Source organism: Anopheles maculipalpis, chromosome 2RL, assembly GCF_943734695.1.
Source record: "Anopheles maculipalpis chromosome 2RL, idAnoMacuDA_375_x, whole genome shotgun sequence".
NCBI lineage: Eukaryota > Metazoa > Arthropoda > Insecta > Diptera > Culicidae > Anopheles > Anopheles maculipalpis.
The window spans coordinates 33,541,989-33,561,687 of record NC_064871.1 but is presented as its reverse complement, the minus strand read 5'-3'; the positions used below and the strand labels follow the sequence as shown (position 1 = coordinate 33,561,687).

The following is a 19,699-nucleotide window of genomic DNA, read 5'->3' as shown; positions in this document are numbered from 1 at the left end:
GGCGGTGTAAATGTTTTTTTTTCCTGAAAGAAGTATGCGGTCAAAATGTGCATAAAAAAAGGTTCCTCCTTTTCCACAAAACTTCTCCGTCGGATGATGTTGGTGGGGTGGATGGATTGGTATGCGTGGTGGACAGTACAGAACGGGGACCCAGTGGTTAATAATAATCGCTCATGCCGGCCTAAAACAACGTTGCGTTGGTCGTAGCAACCGAGGCGACACGAAAGCACAAAGTGAGTTTGCGTGCGTGCGTGTGTGCTATGATGAAGATGACAACGTGAGATGTGGTGAAGAAGGCAAGACCCCCGAAAGCGTGTAACATAATGGACGGGTTTGTGTTGTTGTTATTGTTGCTGCTGCTGCTGCTGTACCATCACCGTTTCTGTAGAGGGTGTGGATACTGCTGATAGAGAGGGCGGGTGGTTGTGTGTGAAAGAAAAGGGAGAAGGTTAAAAACAGATCTACCAAAAATGTACCCGCCGGCGGCACGTTGGTATCATCATCGACAGCACATCGATACAATCAGGTTTACATGGCACGACACGGCCGGGTTGTGGGTGAAGCGCCGGAAGAGTGTGGTGGTGGTGATGGCAGGGAGATGGGGAGATTGGTAAACTACACACGGGAAAATAAAATAAAACGCTGTCGCTTACCAGCGTTCGCCTTGGGTGGATGGGGTGGAGGATGAGCATGAAATCGAAACCCAAGCACAAACCATGTTCTTCTCTTCTGTGTGGTTGGCCATGAATATGTGTGTACACGTATGCGTTGTTCCTGTAAGCAAGCCAGTGGAGCGACCGAGAAAGAGAGCGTGAGCGGAGAGCGTTCGCGATAGAGCAAGTGAGAAACACTCACATGCAGCAAACGTAGACAAGTGAGAGCAGGCTGATCCATATGTGTAACAGCCGTGTGTGTTGATACTTTTGTGGTTGCTTGACCATCATCATCATTGCCAGAGCGGCGGCGGCTTCAGCAAAAGACGATGCTGTGTGCGCAAGAGAAAGATTGAGAGAGAGAGAGAGAGAGAGAGAGAGAAAGAGTGTGTGAAGATGAGTGGCGTTGGGGGCAGATGGAGGACGGTTCTCCGTTTATTCGGCCGGTTCGTGTTGAGTGTTTGCTAATGTGACTGGGGAGCACGAACTTATAATTCCCGTTCAAGCGAGAAGATAACCGCACTCTTTCCACACTCACACACCTCATTTGACAGTATTCGTTCTCCGTCTCGTTTTCGCCAGCATGGGGCAAACACTGGAGCACACCACGGTCGATGCGTGCGTGATGTGCACCCCCCCCCCCCCCCCCCCCCCGAGGGCATTCAAACATACACACAGCCACGGACGATGAAGGCGACGACCACGACGAGAGCACAAATTGTGGTGCTAATTGTTTTGGAAATGGCTCTCACTCTCGCTCACTCGGCCTGCCATCTCGCTCGCTCACAATGTACGCGCGAAAGGTTTGAAGCTCGCGCGTGTGGTGTGCTCGCGCTTCCACTCGCGTCACAGGACCGCAGAAGGGCAAAGCGCAGAGGAATGAGCAAAGCGCGATTTAATCGTACGCGAATAATCCGAGCAAACTCCACTCCCCCCAGCCGGCGCCTCATACTACACGTTTCCCCTGATTGTGGGATGAGGTATTTTGAGGCGGAATCGATGGTGGGAGGGGGGTGGTAGCAACTCGAAGGATTGGCACTTTGGCGTCGGGATTGGGTCAACATCGTCTAATTAGTTGATTAGTGTGTTATGCATGCCACTCCGCTTGTTCACCCCATTCGCTGACGCTTGCCAGTAGTTTTCTGTGTTTGTGAGTGTGCTTTTTTTTGTGTTGCGCCCCAACAACACTTGCCCCAGGGACTCGACGACGACGACGGCAACTACTACACACGGGGACCACGCGGTGGGTACGAGAATTGACATTTCCGTTTTCAGTTCAGCTTCATCGACCCGGTTCCGTTCGGTTCGGCCCATGGTATGTGTTTTTCTTGTAGGCTTCTTGCCGGTGGTGTCCGCTGTTTTCGGTGTGTGTGTGTTTGTGTGCCTGCCCATGCATGGCAAGCAGCGGCAGCTCTCGACCTTTTTGTGTCGAGTGTGTTTCGTCCGTTTTTATGTAATGCGCTGTAACACGATCGGCGCCAGTGGGAAGTGATTAAGTTTTTTATAGGTTCGGTAAAGTGATTTCTTCTTTCTGGCTGCTTCCAAGGGTACTAAGCACCCTCCGCCACCGATGGTAAGCTTTTTCCTGTTCCGGATGAATGGAAGTAAGGTGAAGCAGATGGAGTGTGGAGGGCGGAGGGGAGTGTCGAGCTGGCCTCAATTATAAGGCGGAGCATGGAGAAGCTTCTGGTAATCGAGTGAATGTAAAGGTATAAATCATTTATTTCTTTGCACAGCTGGTCGCCCATTCGAGCTTTTGTTCGTAACCTGGACATGTTTATCTTGAGCGATTTATTTGTTGCAAATGAAAAGTTAAAGTTGAAGCAGTGTGTATTTCTCTATAAACAACACATTCATTGTCATTAAATTGTGGTTAAAATAATTTCGTAAAAGGTAAAAATCAGACTATTCTGATGTAAAGTAGGAGTTTTAGTACATCGCCACGAACGGTTCGCGTTGAAGATCCTCTCCCTTATGGCGTAAGTAAATTTTATTTCCAACTTCACACCATCTACTGTCGCAGAGAGCAAATCTACTTCCCTAACCTCTGGAGCACGGTAGAGGGAACGGTTTGAAATCCACCACCATCACCTATCACCATCTTTCTGCTAAGATAGCTGCTACTAGAGATGTAACGAAACGAAGTATCCAACCCAGCGCAGAGAAAATAAAACTGTAAAACTCCCAACAGGAAGTGAAGGGGCAGCGGCATGGATGGAGCTATGTAGCAGGAGAAGGTGATCCAATCGTAGTCGAACCTAGCAGCCTACCAGCAGTTTCTGTCCATTCGCGTGTGCCGCAAAGCAAAGCCAAAAGGTTACCGGGGATAGTTAACTGGCCACGGTTTCGTTTGGGGATGGGAAGCGACTGTGGGCTGTGGGGGCAGACAAACGGGCGGAACATGAGCAAATGTTGGTTGTTGAATTTAATTGGATCGGCAACCGACTGTCAAATTGACAGCAAGTAGCGTAGCAATGCGGCGCGCGGTAGCGACGGCATGCGCCTGCTATGGCGATAAACAAATCTGTTTCCATCGCTTGCTTGATGTTTTCGTTTTGCTTTCCACCGACACACGACTCTCGCTTTATTCAATTCCTTTAAATCTCTGTTTGTTTGGCTTGATTGGGCCAAGGGTGGCTGCTGGTATGTTGTTGGGCTTGGGGAGTTAGAAAATCGATGGAATTATCTCGGTTCTAGATGGAATTCTCGGTTTTCGCTCTAAGTTAATTATACTGATGAAATTGATTTGTAAGTTTAGTTCATTTGGCTTTACCGGAAGGTGTAGTTACAAAATACCTTATCGGTGGCGTGCTATCATATGTTTCCATTGGCATATCATGTGCCGCCGCTGTATTCTTGTCCTGTCATAAACCGCAGATGTGCTGTCCTGTACAAACTTTCCATCTACAGATGTAATTAGGTCAAAGAAATTAATAGTGACAGACATGTTGTGGTTCTAGAACCAAAGAAAAAGACGATTTTGGAAATTTAAATACATATTACAGTCGTATTAAATATTAAAAAGTTGCAAACCTTACGGAACAACAATCAATTGTAGTAATTTACCGGTTTCTCTGCGAATTTTCGGCAATCATACATTAAAGACAAATATTTTACAGAAGTTGAAGTTGTCAATTTACAGTTTTTTACAACGCTAACGCTAGTTTAAATCCAATCCTTAAAGTTAAAATAATTAAAACTTATTTGGTTCATCAAAACAATGTAGCAAACAACATTCCAATTGGTGTCGATTACTGAGTGGAGGAATATCTGATATCTCATGCCCAACCTCATCATGATGAAGACAATTTGGGCTCAATTTGCAGACTTGAAGTAGAGAACAGGTACGGGGTTTATCGAGGTTTCATATACGGGGTTTCATCGATTGGGGTGTAGGCGATGGTGGTTTAGGCGATAGCAGCGTCGGTCTGCAAACGGCAGGACCGGCGTTCAAATCTCATTTGGACTGTCCCTACGTAGTGAGGACTGACTGTCCAACTACGTGATATCTAGCGGGTCATTCGATGGCCAGTGTGACTGGCCATCGAATGGCTGAGGAGTACTTCCATTTCTGTCAGACAATTCCATTCCATCCATATGTATTTTGGATTCTTTCATATGATTTTCAACACTCGAAAATCCCGCAAGCACGTGGAACGCAATAATCGGCTCTTTTTGGTTATGAAATGAAGTGAAACTAGGAAATTATTAATATTTAAAATTTTTAAAAATAAAATAATATTGAATTTAATGTATTAATATACATAATCGTTTAAAAAAGAAATACCTCCAAACTCTCAGTTTGTTTACATTTCATTCCATCATAAAATCATATGGCAGGATCGGAAATACATATGGATGGAATAGAATTACCTGACAGAAATGGGGGTAAACATCTCGGATTCGACGAAGTACATCGTTTAAATCGTGAAATGATTCGATAAACCCTGTAAACTTTTCTTTCTTCTGAAATCTTAAAAAAAATTGCCAGATTTCGGGTAGATTTGTTTACACGCTTGCTTACACATTTTTCATTCGTTGAGTATAAAAAAACATTAACCTCAACTGAGCACGCCCGGGATATGGAGCCCTTTCACGGCACGGAGAAGGAAATGCCTCCCAGCTAGGATGAAAGGGGTATCTTATTTTTAAGTTAATTGTAAGTAATACGGCTTGGCCGCCCTGCATAAATAAAACAAACTTTTACTTTATTTATTGGAGCAAAAATCAAACGTTTCAGAACAGCAAATTTATAAAAAAGGACAACTTAACAGTTCTGAAAATCGATTTTGCACTGATATGGTTTTTTATTTTCAAATAAAACTTAAGATTTTATAGATACGCTTCAAACTCTTTGTCTATTTTTCCAATTACTAAGGAACGAATGAGAAACTTGCATTTTTTCACACTGTTATTTATCCTATTTCTCATTTGCTCAAACCATTGTGGAAAGCTATACCACGGTGGCACGTATCAACTGCATTTATTGACGGTTAGTCCGATTAGTCTTGTGGCTTAATATTCTCGTCCCTCTCTCCTTTGGTTTTCTCTTTATCAATAACCCATAACCCCTCGGAAAAAATGGGGTGCCTCTGGGTGGCTACCACCACACGCCGACTGCAGCATATAGCCGTAGCATTTAATATGAAGCAAACGTTAAACAAAAAGAGAACAATCACGATGGATGAAAGATAGTGTGAGAATAGGATGAATCAAAAAAAAAAAAAAAAGAGTACCAAACTCATTGCGCGCTTCACCTACACACATCACGTATTTCTTGTGTTATTTTGTCTTTTGATAGACACCTTGAACTGCACAGGGCACCGGACCGACGCAGCGCTAGGTTGGCCGGTGGGAACTCCGGAAAGAACATAATGGAATTGAAACAGAAAATAGTTCGCGCTCAGTAACGCGCCCGGGAACAAGACAAATCCTCCCGCGTGCGCACATGGTTTCACGATTTCAATCCGCGATTATTGACGCCAACGGGCAACAACACACGCGCGCGGTGCGATGATGGTAAGGTGGTACGGGGGGAAATGGTGGCACTTCCTGCAGCCTGTTCTCCCCTGCACGGAAAACGGGATGAATAGGCAGTGAAAAATGGAAAAATGCCCCGGCATGCACGGGTTTGATGGCAGGGAGAGCTCTCGGACGGTGCGGTCCGACGATCCCGGTTGCCCGACCGGTCGATTAGATTTAATAATTTCTTCACCCGTCCACCACACCTCCACATCAACTGCTTGCACGCTAATAGAAAATGTTGTGCTTCCATTTCAATTTGTAGATCAAAGTCGAGGCATCGCGCCCTCCCCCCCCCCCCCCCCCCCCCCTCATGAGCCACTCGCGGCGGGACTCGATGGATTGGTTGGATTGTGGTGGACCATGACCTCGCATGGTGGTGTGGAAATAGACGTGGCTGAACCTTCTGGTTCTCACGGACCATCCTTCAGGTTGTGGGAATGCTACGGCAATGGGGGGTAGAGGGGTGCAAAGTTGCACTGCCAGTGACCGGTAATGGGTATTATTTTTTCTGCTTTGTGCCGTAAATGTATCGGGTAGGGAAAAGGGCAGAAGAGTGGATGTGTGGTGGAACCGTGGAAACGTGGCAGTGGAATTAGCGGAAGACGCAGACGGAACCATCAAACCGATCGTTTCCAATCGATACAACGGACGGCTGGCGTGGCATGGTGCGGGTGTGTAACCGCGGCCACGGATGTGGGGGAGGAAGTTTTGTTATTGTTTAATCAATCGATTTGTTACACTCAGCTACCACTGCGGCGCCGCGGTGTGTTTCTGTGTATGTAGTGCTCTAGGCCTGTTAGTTCCCGGGCTATCGTGTTGGATTTGTCGTTTGTATCGATTCGCTGGTAAGTGGCTTTGGGCTTCTTTGAGGCTTCCGGCCATGCAGCACACGATGACTGTGTCAATTTGTTGTTGGTGGTTTTTTGTGTCTATTTTTGCAATTTTTTGTGTGGTGATAGAGTAAACCTATTTGCATGTTTGGTGTGACGTGTATTTTGACTGTAAAGTAGTGACAATTGCTCCAATCCTAGACTCCAAACATATCTTGTAACTGAATTACAACTGATAAGTAATTCTTTAATCTCACTAAACCCATTGAGATAGGTCGAAACCGATACCATGCTTACTGCAGATCTTGCCGGTCGTATAATGGCAATGTAGGTCTAGTTTTTCCCGCATAGTCGAAAAGCTAATCCTTATTTTTGTGCGTCCGGTTCAGATAAGATTAATTGTGCGACCTTTGAGGGCTCAGGCTGAACGTCAAGTCAAGAAATTGGTGAAATACTATTTGATAATAGAGGTATTGGAGGTATTATGAACAAAAATGGGGTTTATTTAACAATAATTCAATTTACATATTTTAGCTCAGTTTGAACAAGAACTCAGGTTTCCTTCTCATAAGTAAACACAGTGTAAACACACTGTGGCTTTCATGGAAATCTTTTGGATTTAAAGAAAATTCACCAAAAGGATGGTTTTTTATTCTTTTTGCTGGACCAGGTATGATAGTGGAAGTTCATCTTGGAAGGCCTTCATGAAAGGGAGAAAACCATAAATTTTTTGTAGTGTAAATGATATTTAAACTAAATAACCTTATTTACAACCAGTCAATATTTACAATATTTACAAATTTCTCTCTATTACCATCTATGAATCTATGAATATGATCGGATTAGCCTAAACTCGGATGATCGACTTTTAGACTTAAGCTTTTCAAGAGGGTGGTTTAGGATCATTTTAAAGAATTTTTTTTGAATCCTCTGTAAAACAAGCATACTCCTGGTGGATCAAGAACCCCAGATGTTAGATCCATATAGGATTGCAGGGAGTATAACCTGTTTGTACAGGATTAATTGAATATCTATTGTAAGGGAGGACCGTCGCTTGATGAGCGGATATAGGCTAAGGAGAAGGCCGCATGTTTTGGATTTCAATAGGTGCTTTAAAGGTAAGATGGTTGTATAAGATAACTTTAAGGTAACGTACCGTATGGGTCCAAGAGTCAGGGTTGTTGTTGAGTAACAATTGTACAGGAGAGTTCCTAGGACACTCCCCTGTAGAACACCTGCACTGCTGGTATGTATAGGGCTCCGATATTATTGAGCCTAAATGTACTGCTGACGTTCGGTTACACAGGTAGCTTTGAATTATTTTTGCAATGTAAATGGGAAAACCTTGTGCATTAAGTTTCTGCAAGAGCCCACAGTGCCACACATTATCAAAGGCCTTGGTTATGTCAAGTAGCATTATAGTGGTTGACCATCCACGCCTTTGCCTTGGTTTATGATATTAACCAAGCGCTGATATGCCGTGGAGTGTCCTTTCCTAATCCCGAATTGAACCTCAGTCAGGGTGTAATGCTCAGAGCAATGATCTTCCATTCTGATAATGCGTTCCAGGATTTTGCTAAGCACGCACAATAACGAGATTGACCTATAGCTTGTAGCCATACAGGGGTCTTTTCCTCTTTCTTTTAGTTTGGCCGCTTGAAGGATGGAAGAATAGAAGGCCCAATTTTCTGTCCTTTGGTATTGCCTACGAAGCATGTTATTTTCAGAGATCAATTCTTTTGCTTCACGATCAAGTTGGATGAGTTTTGCTCTTATTTCATCGCGGGGGACGCAAGTACTTACCGCGTTGTTCAGAAGGGTTTCGAACCCGGTTATGGCCGCATCGATGTCGTCTGTCGTGATTAGTGGAACTTCAGCGTGGATGCAGTCGTGCTACTAGTAGAAGGCATGAGACAACGTCTTCTTGTATTTAACCACCTGCATTAAGCATGATGCTATTGTGGCCGTCGTGAGAACTTGCTGACATTCTTGATTACTTTCTTGGGAACATGACAGCAGAGTCATGAATACATCCAGCGAAAAGATCTTTAAAATATTTTTATATTTGCCAGCATTCTTGGCAAAAAGTTTTTCACAATATCAGTCAATAGAACTCAACATTGTGACATTTTTTTCAATGCCTTCAATACGTCATTCTATTATTCAAAATTTGGAACATGTTTCATGTAACATGGAACTACGTATAAATTATACGGATCTACGGATCTCAGATTCGCCGATTGTTTCTAGAAACACGCTCAGTCTATGGTAGATTACCAATCGACTACACGCTAAGCCGTCTGAACTGCTTCCCTTTATCAGCTGTTGTGTGATCTGCACACGGAGTATGTGTAATTATTACAATACTGCACTGCACGTTACCAGTTCGCTTGTTGTCCATGCTTGCAGATTGACATTCACTCAAAACACACACCGTGGCTGGTACCAGACTTCAAAGCTTGTTGCTGTTGATAATTGCATACGGTAATCGCAGCTTATCATCGGTTGCTTCGTGATGCTACTTCTATGACCTGTCGATTATTTATTCCGCTTTCCGGAATATATGAGCATGTGTGTTGTCTCTTGAAAGATTAATTAACTACGAGTGCGAAAAGAAAAACAATCAATAACAGATTCCTCTCTCGGATGGTGTTTATAAGATGGGGCAATGTGAATGATGTTTTCGTTCCAGAGGCCTTAGACACAGGATGACCTCGGCGAAAGATTTTAGTGCTGTTTGTTTAAACCGGATCGGATTGTTGCTGATCGGTGGAAGTATTGGAGGAACAACTATCCCCCAAAAAAAAAGCGTGAATAAACAATGCGATGAAAGTTTAATCGATACTCTCGATGTTCCGATGGTAATGAGTGACAAAGAGAATACACGGGTTGGCTTCACAATTCGCTACGGCGGTGGTTCACTTCCGTCCCAATTTGGTTCGAATGTGTTTTGTTAATTGTAGATTTCACACCGATGTTTACTGGATGGTTCCGGTGATGGCGATCAGTCGATGCTTGTTTATTACAATCGTAGATGCTGGATTTCTTTAACGTTTGTCGATGATCGAGCTTTTTCTTCTTCTTGGCTTCTATGTCATCTAGTGGCTTACGAGACTCGTAGGATGGTTGGTCCTCACTACGGAGGAACCGTCCGTATGGGATTCCGGCTCTGCTATGTGAAGACCGTTGCCGATGTTGCCTCCACCACTGGGCAGCCTAAGTGATAATTCCTAAAGAGAGCTAATTTCATTTATAGGGTTTCTGAGCAGAACTAGACAAGTGCGAGACATTTCTAGACAACGCTCAAGATGAACTGGACAGCGGGTAGGTTGAACTGGACAACCATCACCCTTTCTCGACAGTGGACAATTTGAACTGGACAAACGCTAGTTTGAAGTGGTCAATCGTCAAGTATAACTGGATAGTCATATTTGAAATGGTTGGTGAAACAGTTGGAAGCGTTTCGGAAACGGTTGGCAAATTTTAAAATCAAATAATTAACTGCTATAAATACTGATAAATAACTGTATATCTTGAACATTTTGTTGAGCTGAAATGGTTACAATTAGAGTTTTATTTTAGAATTTAGAGGTTAGAATATAATTTAGGTTAGAACTAGAAAACACGTAAATGTCGTCTCTCTAAACTGATCATCAAATTAGTACATTTCGTCCCCTCTACTTCTCATGTATCAAACTCTACTCTACAGAACTACTCATGCATCAGCTTCTGTTATCTGTCTCTCGTTTTGACATGATGATCCCACTTAAAGCAACAAAGGGAAGCGTATGAAACGGAATTCGCGAACCACCACCCCAGGTCGGGCGCTTAAAACCCACCACTCTCCAGCGGCGTTCCATTTCACAGACTTTAGCACACATATACAGCTGACGGTAAACTAGTTTATCAGTGACACTAATTAGCGATTGATTAGCAGCTACTGTTTTTTGCCGTATTTTTTTTTTTGCTCAAAATTCCAGCTTAATCCCCTCGTAGCGACCTACGAGCTTTCCGCTTGGATTCGCGTACACGGTTCGTGCACTTTTCCGTCAACCGTCTTTTTTTGTTGTGTTGTTGCTGTTATGTGATGCGATGGCGCCCGCACAAAAGAAGGAAGGGATATGTGTATGTACGGTTCAGTGATTTTCTCCCCTCCGGTGCTCCACACGTTCGTCGGAAATCTGGTTTGAGGTAGTTTAGGTTTGCGCTGACCATATCGTTCGGGTGGCCATTAAAACACTAAATTCAAGCACGTGCAGCACTTTGTGCATTGAAGTGGAATCCGGTTTTGACAGATGCCGCGGTTCTCTGCTACTTGTTGCGTGCGGTTTTGTACGTCTGCCCCCTGCCTGAGCGGTGTGATTAGTTGATAGGGGTGTAATGGTGTGTCGATAAGATAAGTGAACCTTCACTAGGATTATGATGCAAGCGAATTAACTATTTAATCAGCTTCATTAAGGATTAAAAATAGGCTCCACATAATCTGTTTTGGGGTGTTTTTTTTATTTTAATCGGTTTATGTATTTTTTTTTTGCGGGTCATTGAAATAGGGTCATCAACTCTGAACTTCAGAAACTCAATTAAAGGTGCCAGAATTCGTGGTCAAATGCGACATTGTTTTTGAATTGTTTTATAATCTTAGATTGATTATCCACAAACAAATCCACAAGTTCATGACCCTGCTCCTTAGCGATCTACCTTGGACCCTGGAAATTTGTGTCAAAAATGTTGATTCTTGGTAATTCGAGGAGAGCATACGATTTTGCCAATTTGCCTAAAATAAACTGGCAAATAAAACCGAGGCTCTTACTTTCATAGTTGTGGAATTATATTCTTCTATATACAAACTATGCCTGACAAGTTTACTGTCCAAAACTGGACCGTTCATATCTAGGGCGAAGTCCTCGGCGACACATCACTGAGAGTCAGTGGCGCACGGTTCTTGTCAAGCTATTTCACAGAAGACACTTCAAGGATCCCAACTGACTGAAGCAGTGGTCAATAGATTTTTTTACGCAAACCTCCTGCTGGGGATTTCCTCAAATTGGTTTGCAGTCAAGAGGGAAATGGAACTGTTCGTCTCGCAAGACCTGTCGTGGATCGAGAGTCGAGCTTCAGCTATAGTCAGTTGAGGTTACAGGTAAGGTAAGGTCCCAAAATCTCGAAAACCTTACAAAAATACGTCGCAGGACTACTCGAGTGAGCTGGTTCCGTTCCATCTACCGTACAGCTCTCCAGCTTCCCATTGGCCAGCAGATACAGAGTGGAACGTTGTAAAGAGTTCAGTGTCCAGCAATGAATGTTTTTCCAGACATTCCTCTAGTCGATGTTGGGTTGTGTGACTACGACGGATCCCCAAATTCTCTCGATCAGGCTTCAGTTTATATGCTTCGTCGAACGTGATTCGTCTTGGTCTAGTCTGGCATGTATGGCCATCTCCTGAAAGGATTCGAGAATAAAATAATTCTACTGTGTCCGAAAAATAAATTGACTTTGCGTTTCTTTCTTAACTGGCTTTTTTATTAGGCCAAATGAGGGACATCACCTTCGAAGCAATTCCCTTCCGATGCAATCCATCTCTTCCACCTGTTCTCCCACTCCTCGGAACAGGTGGAAAACGCGGATGGTGGGATGTCCTTTAGTTCTACCGTCGCTGCGACTTCTATCTTCTCGATAGTGTCAAAACGGTGTCCCCAAAGCGGCCGTTTTAGCTTGTTGAACATGCAGAAGTCGGCTGGTGCCAAATCTGGCGAATACGGCGGTTGCGGAACAATATGGTTGCCAATTGTTGCGAAAAACTCGCTCAAAATGACGGCACCAGGTGACCCATTTCAACCCCAAAACATCTTTCAAGATGGTTTTGACCGGGCCTTTGGAAATCCCAACACTTTCCGAAAGGTCTTGTATCGTCAACCGACGGCTTTTGACCACCAAATCCTTGATTTGGACGACGTGGGCATCGTCGGTCTAGGTGGATGGTCCCCCAGGATCCTCGTCCTCGTCTTCGACCTTCTCACAGCCATTCTTGAAATCACTGTACCATTTGTACACATTTTTCTTCGACATAGATTCTTCCCCGAAGGCTTTTTGTAACATCCACAATGTTTCAATGTGACTTGAAACGTGGCAGAACTGTCAAAAACATACATATTGACGTTTGTATGACGTTTGTTTGTGACGTTTGACGTATTGACGTTTGTTTGTAACGAAATATGAAAACAAGGGGTTGGTTTTTGGCTTCTTTTGGTCACCTTATTTTTCGGACACAGTAGTACATTGCTATTGCGGTTGTAGTTTTTTAGTCTATTTCTTCAAGGTTTCACAAACCATTTCAATAGGCGATTTACAAACTCTGGTCAAATGACTAAATGTGTCCTGGTGCAGCATGATTATACTTCTTCTTGACTTAACGACCTCTAAGGTCACGCCGGCCTTCAAATGACTTACTAGACTTGCCGATACCACGTAGTTGGATTGTCAGTCCTCACTACGGAGGCATGATTATACAGAACTGCCAAAAATGTTTGAAATGAATGAATGAAGAAGTCGTATCTAATGTCTATTATGGCTTCATCATTCGGAACCATTTATTCACACAAGACAAATAAAGCAATATAATCACAATTTATCAATATTTAATACAAAACTTAGCATAAAATAAAACATAGCGAATGTTATTCCCAACGCGACCTGATTTACAAAAGCTGCGATGTATATTTAAACAAGCTTTTGTGCGCACATATCGTTCGCGTATCTGTGCAGCGAATCAATTCAAATTTTATGCCATTCCCATTCATCGGATCGGTCGGATCGATTGGCAGAGCCGAGCGGAATCAATCCATTTAATTTTGACATATTATTTTGGTTCGGTTCTCCTTGCAGCTTTACCACCTCCGTCCAGCGGGCTCGTAGGCTGTGGGTCGGTCGGTTTTGGGTGTTTCGTTTGATCGGTACGATGCGAGTGAGACCAATCTGCCCTAAGTAGCCGATTAGGATTAATTATTTCACTCGCTTTTGATCGCTTTTTTATCGCCACCATTCATCTTTAACACAAATCGACTGCCCTCGCGGTATAAGGGAAGGGGGGGGGGGGGGGGAACCGGTTTCGTACCACATCATGCCACCCGGTTTAGCTTTTTACGGCGATGCTTGCGGCATGTTGAAAATTAAAGGTGGATTATAATAATAATCCAACCGTTCGCCGCCACCGCCAACCAGCACTGGTGGGTCTTTTGTTGCCTTGGGGTTTAGTTTTTGCTGTTGTTATACGTTCGATACACTCGGTTGAACTAGAACAACGATTGTTCTTTGACTTCCCCACACGAGGGGAGGTGGATGTAAACTGATCGATCCTCTTATAGCAAACGCATGTGTAACATGATGAATGGTGAGCAGGTTACAGTAAAATTTGTAGCTTTTAAGTCTTTCTTTTTTTTTCTGTCCCGCAAATGACTTTCTTTCCTGCGAGCCAACAAGAACACGGTGGTGCGGTGCCCTCCAAAACACGGACACAAGGTGTTATTAATTCCTGATGGTATCGAAACTGGTGTGGGCGTCCCTGCGTGCTCGAGGTTGGCCGGTCAGTATTTGGTGGCGATGCGTGACAGAGGCAATCAATTCCTTCTGCCATCGAAGGGGTGCTCAAAATCAATAATCGGGCGCGCACGCTCCCCGTATAATATTGCCCGCGAGGCTCGGAGCTTAACCGATATTTGACCTGGGCGGAACGGCGCGATGAAATGAAGCGTATATATGGGAAGCGAAAGGAACACCGACAAACCCGTAAAGAAAGACAGAGGAACAAACCAAAAAAAAAAAACAATTTGAAATGAATAGCGATGAGCTTTTGCTGTTGTTGGTATGTTTTGTTGCTCAACATTGTGAGTCCTTTGTTTTTCCTTTGGTTTTGTTGCTTCACGCGGTGCGTCGCGGACACGTTTGCGCTTTGGGTCACTAGCAGTTGTCGTGTTTTTTGTTTGCGCCTTTGAAATTCATTCGAGCGGATGAGTGAAATTCCTCAATTCTGGTCACGTGAAACGTGGCGCAATCGTGTGGCTGCTGCAACGTCGTTGAAGTGCAAGTTATATACCATCCGCGCCCCGAAGCGCACCGAAAACCGATTTGCCGACGCACGCATCCGATTCGAAACGGGCCGTTAATACAAATATACGTGAAGCTTTTTTTTTTTGAACGGGTCGTTTTTTGGTCGTCTTCAGCAATGCCCTTGTAGTTGCAATTAGCATACAATTGCTGGCACATAAAAAGAGAGTGGACGAAAAGAAGGCCTGAGGTCTGGGAGATGTCCACCAACGGAATGCATTTTTCGGCAAAATAAAGTCGTTTTACTTTCGGTGTTGTTGCGTTTCTTCTTTTTTTTTTTTGTTGGTCAAGTTTGAAGCGCAAAAAAGAAGGTTTTTGGGCGCCGTCCGGTCATGGAAGAGCTTGTTTAGCGATCACGTCTATACGGTTCGGTGCACGTGAATGTGGATTGGGATTTATTTTGTTTCATATATTTTGTGTGTGTGTGTTTTTTTTTTTAAATATTCGTTACCCCCAGACACAGGCGTTTTATTTCACAGTGTTGAAAAATTGATTTTCCCATGGTGGGTTATTACTTATGGGGAGGTTTGGGAGTAAATGTTCGTTTTTTTTTTCGAGAGTCATTTGGTTTTACGTTTTTGTTAAATCGATTTTATGTTTATTGGGTGTAGAGTGTTTTTTATTTCTTTCTTTCTGGATTGCTGTCTTCATCCCCAATTGTTTGGTGTTTGAAAAGGAACCAGCACAGCGTTTTTGTCTGTTTTTACGAATTTAGCTTATTATGAGTTACAACAAGTTTTGTTTACAGGCTAAGGTTTATTAGGTAAACAACCATTTTGCTTTACAAAGAGTTTTTTTTTTTTACAAAAATGTGTGTCAAGTTTTTGATGTACAACACATTTGTTTAAATTTATTAATTATTTTAAAAATATATAAAAAAATGTTTTATGCCATGTATTGAAATTAAGACATTTACTAATCTCTTTGTCTTATAGTCTCTGAACTATATCAATCTGAGGCCAAAGAGATATCTTATTACACACAAGAAAAACTGTTTGAATTTCCTTCAAACTTCCTGAATGCACTCATTCCGGTTGGACAGAGAACAGAATTTGTTTTTTAAAGTATGTTTGAATATCACCAACCAAAGTTCTGTTTCATGTTGCGAGTGTAAAATGTCTTCATCTAAAAAAAATATCATCTTACGAGGATGTGCACACTATTGCACACTAGTCTGATATTGTCAAGAGTTCCATTATACGCAAAAAAATCCGCTGAATTCGGGGTGGACCGTCACTGCCAAAGCTCTAAAACCATTCAACGTAGACTGCTTTATATATTTCTGGCCTAAAAATGAAAATGCTAATATTTATCATCAAAAAGTGTCAATCAAACAATTATTTTTCAAAGAATTTTCTAGCACGATTAATACACTTTTGCATGCGCTCAAACCAATTGTCGAAGCACTTTTTCCACTCTGATTGAGATGCCTCCGAAAGGTGATTTTTGAACGCTTCAACAGCATCTTCTGGGGACAAAAATCGTTGACCACGCGTTTTTTTTCGTGCTTTGCTCGAATATAAAGAACTCATTGGGTGCCTAACCAGGGCAAATCAGGGTTTGCGCCGATAAGTGAGAGCTCGCAATGTCATGGTGCAGAATGATCCGTCTTGTGATGTTCGTTTTTCGAATTTCTCCGAAGACTTCTGGTAAACAAATTGATCGTCCTACGTTCTTCAAGTGGAACATTCGCCACATGACCAGTTTTGCCGAAGAAACAGGCGACCATTTGTTTCGAAGGGCTTCTGCCACGGATAACTTTCGTTGAATTTGGCTCGAGGTTGAAGACCCACACGGTCGATTGTTGTTTTGTTTCGAGCTCATACGCATAGATCCATGATTCGTCACCTGTGACGATCTTATAAACATCTTTTGAAGAACCGTGCTCGTAATTTTTTCAACATTTCCTTGCACCAATCGACACGAGCCTATTTTTGAGCGATCGTCCACTTGTGCGTGATCCAGCGATAACAAACTTTTTGATGGCCAGGTGTTTGTGCAAAATATTGTTTATGCTGGTGAAAGAAATGCCCAAAGATGCCTCTATCTCGCAGTATGTCACATGACGATCTTGTAAAATTAGATCTTGAACGGCATCAATGTTTTCAGGCACAACGGCCGCTTTTGGACGACCATCTAGAAATTTGGCATTGAGCGAGCCACGATTAAATTCATTATTTCAGTTCTTAACGTTGCTATAGGATGGTGCTTCATCGCCATACAAAGATTAGAGTTCTTCAAAGCAATCTGGTCTTGATAGTCTACGTTGAAAGTTGAAAAATGTTCAACTAATTTTAAGCTAGTGTAAACATCACAAATGATGGTCGTACGTCAAAACGTTGTGAGTGTGATCATGCTCCAAAATGTTAAACTTTCGAATAAAAATATAAGATTGCATCTAGCAACACTTCTTGTGGCCATAAATATATGTAGCAGCCCACGTGGGATTGCTTCTTACTGTCGCGTAAATGAATTGTTATGAGCATTCATCAGGATGAGCCTTGATTAGGATCTCGGTCTGACTAGCGCTAGCTCTGCAAAATACTTTAAACTAACCATCAGTGGCGGAGAAACGGTTGTAGAGTATTCCCTGAGACGAAAAGTTTTTCGAAAGGGAGGAAAAAGGCCTAGCGAAGGTGCCTCTTACCGTAGTACGAGGTTTTAACATTTTTATTTAATTTAGCGGTATCAGAAAAGAATGGTGTTGGGGATCTCTCAGGTCTGTGTTTGAGGTCTTTCTCCGATTGAGGTCGATTCAGCGATCCGGTCCTGAAAGCCACACTTTCTACTTGTAAGAAGTTCAGTCATTGTCGATATGCGTGAACCCCTTGTAAGCTCAGGACGTAGGTTTCTGATTATTTTACTCATAGGATGAACAGCCTCTAGTATCCTTGATGTTGTATCTGTTTTCCTGTGAATTGAATTGATGTTTTGAATGTCTAATAATCTCTAGAGTTACCAGTGCCAGTCTTCGGGCGACCCGACTGGATATCCAAATTCGGACTGTCGAAGGGATGAGAATTGAATCCCGGTCCTGCCCTGTAAAGATCGGTGCCGCTGTCGTCTCAATGGCCGGTGACCAGTAATCAAAGGAAATCAGTGATGGAAGACCAAGAAATCTTACGGTTGTAGATGAACTGTGAAGTAGATGAACTTATACTTAATAAAGAAAATATTTTCTTTATTTATTTGTTGTTTAATAATGCACTTTTTTATAAATCTACAATACTTCTTTTATTTGTAAAGTCTGTTATAAAGTGTCTATAAAAATAAAGCGAGGTGATCGTTTCTTCGTAGTGAGGACTGAGACAACTGCTTCTTCTTCTTTTTGGCTTAACGACCTCTACTGTCACGCTGACTATCGAATGGCTTACTGGACTTTCCGATACCACGCCGTTGGATTGACTATCCTCAGTACGGGGAGACGGCGGTCCGGATGGGATTTGAACCCTGGTTCTGCCGTTTTTCCTGCCTGCCGGTCCTGCACCACCTGTGCCCTCAGACATCATGTGGTATAAAAAGTGTTGTTCAAGGCATTTAAGGGTCGGCATGACCTAGCAATTCCAGCCAGCAGCAAGCAGAAGAAGATAACAAAAATAATCAATGCAGGGTATTTTAATTTTAAATGTTGATTTCTTTACCATATTAAACATATTTGTTTATTGCTATTTACTATCAACTGCATTATATTTTATCGTTTATCCAATCGATAATGATGTGTTTTTTCTCTCATTTCAGCTTATACTTTCTACTAGTTCATGTGACATAAAACAAAGTGAAGAGAAGATAAGTTGAATAAACTTTCGTGTGAAGCAGCAAAGTCCCCAATCTCGATATACATCACGATCAAGCAAGGTTTGTTGTCGAATGCTTTAAGAGTTAAAATCGACGAAAAATTCAAAGACAAGATCGAATCGAGATGCATTAAGTGTTTGAGAAGAAAATCTACTAAACGCATAAAATTGAACTTGTGTGAACATTCCGTCGGAGTGGAAATTGTCTTCATAACCGTGCAAATATTTGACCGACGTGTCGGGTTCGTTGCTAGTAACACCTGGATTAATATAGTGCGATTTCCGAATTAAATTTACTCCGATCGATGATTTCCAAATTGGATCGGCATCTTCCAGCGCAAAACAGAAGGAAGTGGAATAGTGTTGAGCGATCTGCGCTCTAGTGGAAAAGGTGTGGAAAAAAGGGGCAGAAAAATTTTAATCAAAAAATCGGAGCAAATTTTTTTTCCCCGTTCCTCCGCTGATTGATAAATTGATTGATCGTTAGTGCTAAAGTGTCGGTAGGCGTCCAGGTGTGTGTGCGCGATCCAGTGTTAAAAAAAGCCTTCACAGGCAGGGTAAAAAAGGTCAGAAAAAAAGAGGCGTGTAGCTGGGTGTAATTATTGGGGAAGTAAATTTTACTTTTTTGTGTGTTCCGAAAGAAACCATTCGGAAGAAAATCATCGCTCCCCCCCGCTCCGCCCCAACACACTGAGCAGGCGTTACGAATCAAAGTGAGGCGCGATCGCGAGTCGGCGGATGATAATGCTTGTGGTGCACATCAAAATGAAGATGATGATGATGCTGCTTCTGCTGCTGAAGGAGAGTGGGCCGTAACGATCGTGGCTCCGCTGATCGCCTGGAATATATTGTTTGTTCGATAATGAAATCCAATTAATTGTAATTAATCTCTCAAAACCGAAACGCGGATTTTGTAGAGGCGTCGGTGGTATTGTGTTTGCGACGAAGTGAATGCTTTTGTTATTGCTCTTGCTGCTTGCGGCTACGGTGGCGGTGATTGTCTGGTGAGAGCCGCAAAAAAGGTGGGGAAAAAAAGGAAAGGAAAAGAGTAATATTATTACCCATACGTGTGTGGGCGCGATGGTAATGGTGAAAATTGAAAACAAAATAAGTGATTTCCGGTGTGCGTTTCAAATTGCGGCATTTCGAGCATAAAAATACTGCCCAACGCAAAGCGCCGCACTAACGGCTGTTTTGAATTTGTTAGGTCTTTGCCTCAAGGTTTTCGTTTTCTTGGTGTTTTGTGCGGGGAGGGGTTACACTCAATTGTGCCGCGTTTTCTACTAAAGTTCAAAAC

At 42.9% G+C, this 19,699-nt stretch overlaps 1 protein-coding gene across 1 annotated transcript in view; it reads right to left on the bottom strand.

Moving 5' to 3' along the window:
- LOC126557360 (protein fem-1 homolog CG6966) overlaps positions 1-19,699 on the bottom strand; it is a 182,552-nt gene that overhangs the window by 51,427 nt on the left and 111,426 nt on the right. The gene's annotated exons all lie outside the window — the stretch shown is intronic.